This window comes from Oryzias melastigma, linkage group LG7 (assembly GCF_002922805.2).
Source record: "Oryzias melastigma strain HK-1 linkage group LG7, ASM292280v2, whole genome shotgun sequence".
Taxonomy (NCBI): domain Eukaryota; kingdom Metazoa; phylum Chordata; class Actinopteri; order Beloniformes; family Adrianichthyidae; genus Oryzias; species Oryzias melastigma.
Window position 1 is genome coordinate 13,012,272 of NC_050518.1, and position 2,596 is coordinate 13,014,867.

Here is a 2,596-nt window from a genome sequence, read left to right on the forward strand (position 1 = left end):
AATCAATTATTATTTCTCTACCAGGGGTTGTCACTTCCGGGAAAATTCCCAGATGTACTTTTGGCTTCACATTGTGCTCTCTGCAAATTGCACTCAGAGAGAAAGTTTTCCACCATTTGTGACATGTACGGATGCCACCAGTGTCTGAGATTAATCATCATTTGTGTTCTTCCCACGTGTCCCACTCCATCTGCTTCCTGGAGCACACTGTTTCATTTGGAGAGGTAGTATGGGACTCTTTTCTGGTCCTCTCCACATTGTCTGGTGTCTGATATCCTCCTCTGGCAGTCCACACTGTTCTTTCCTCTGCACTAGATTCTGCCTGCTCTGTGCTAAGATCCTGTAGTCAAGGAGCTCCTGTTTCTGACATCATCACCATGTTTCCTGTCACATAGCCTGTTGCTTGTTTTGCAGCTTCATCTGCTGTTCTGTTTCCTCTGGCTTTAGGGGTTTCCCCCGTGTCATGTCCTTTGCACTTTATGATTGCCACTTTGGCAGGAAGTTGAAAAGCCTCTGCCAGTGCTTGCATTTCCGCTTTATGTGTTATCGGTTTCTGTTCTGGCCCTGTTCTTTGCCACTAAACTGCTCCACTTAGGTATCCGGCCTGCAGATTAACCAAAATCAGATTGCCACCAGTTTACCCTATCGCCTTGTACAGATTCTGGTGATGGAAACTGGTATTGGCAACTGTACATCTGTTACAAGCTACAACCCACCCCCAGGTATCGTTGAACGTTGTGGACAAACCTCTCCTCACATAAGAAAAAATTAAACTCAGTGTAGAACCTCCTCATTGCAACAGTAGATGATTGCCTGACGGCTACAGCCACAGTGCTACTACACTCGGTCAACTCTGTAGACGACAAGTTGAGTTCCTTGGACGTGAAATATCGTAATCAGGCACAGGTGTGTCCCCAAATGACAGGTCTGCGGTTCTCTCACATCCTCAGCCACAGACAGTTAAGCAGATGCTTTCATTTCTGGGACTAACGGGCTTTAGCAGATCCTATACCCCTAACTACACACCTTTGACACAACCGCTCCATGACATGGTTAAAAAACAGGGTGTGCGCAACCTTACAGCCAAATTGGACTGGACTGTGGAGGCAGAGACATCTTTTACAGAGCTGAAACTAAACCTACTGTCAGCGGCTGAGCTTGCCACCCCAGACTACTTGCAACCATTTTTTCTGGATGTTTCTGAAACACGCCACAACGCCAACAGTGCTCCAGAAAAAAGGGGGAGTAAGAAGATGCAAGTGTGATGTTAGATAACATGGAAAAGTGACACCACGAATGCACCAGACACGCAGCAGCCATAGCTAAACTAAAAAATAGCACATCTAGTTATGGGTCACCCACTGAAGGTACTTACGACACATGGGGTGGTAGCATGCATTAACTCATAAGCCTTCACCCTCGCACCACACAGACAGCAGAAGTGATGTTTGTTCTGGTATTCAGTCTGTCGTGAGTACTTCTTCATTTCATTTTATATGCAACCAGAATACTTCTTCAGAGCTTAGCGGGAAACAGAGCATCGCCATCATAGCTAGGTGGTATGCAAAACGTGTTTACAAAGTCTGCCTCATTCAAATCCATCAAACAATGACTTAGCTGTCTGAGGCAAACTTTGAGGTCACTTCTGTCAACTAAAAATAAGTGAAGTTGAGATTACACATTATGTATATCCAAATACCGTATTTTTCGGACTATAAGTCGCACCGGAGTATAAGTCGCAGGGGCCAAAAAATGCATAATGAAGAAGAAAAAACCATACATAAGTCGCACTGGAGTATAAGTCGCATTTTTTTCAAGTAATTTATTTTACAAACTGGTTGAAAAAAACGATATTACATCATCCTGGAAGGTAAGTTATAACATTCATAAGTGAATAGAAAACAGGCTGAATATGTGTCAACACATATTCACATATTAGCATCATGAAAAAAACGAAAAGGTGTAGCATTTATATAACATAACAGTTTTATTTAACTATAGCCTCAAGAACTCATCAACTTTGTATCTTTACTGTAATTAATTGCACGCAATCTCACTCCATATCACTAAATCCGTTAAATTCTTCGTCCTCTGTGTCACGTCTGAATAACTAAAGTAAATAAAGTAATTGCATAGATCACCATAAGAGGGCACTCTAGACTTACGGTCCATATCTCATCTCATTAAAAATTCGTATATAAGTCGCACTGGAGTATAAGTCGCAGGGACATTCAATCTATGAAAAAAACCGCGACTTATAGTCCGGAAAATACGGTACTTATTATTGAAAAATAAGTTTACATGTTTTAAAGCTTAACAGTTATACCTGTCAAAGAGTCAACTGTATCACAAAAATATAATTCACTCTGCTTCAGGCTAATATTTTTTATTTTTTACCACATCTTCCACGTGCAACTTTATTAAAAAACATACAATTATTTTATTAATACTCGAGAAATTTTGCATCCTGAGAATAAAAATATAACTAAAAAATACTCTCTTTGCTCCTGCTTTTAAAACAATCCAACGTTGAAGTCTAAAAGCTTAATTTGAACAAAAACAAACTTTTTGAAAGATCTTTTATTTTCTGTTTAAG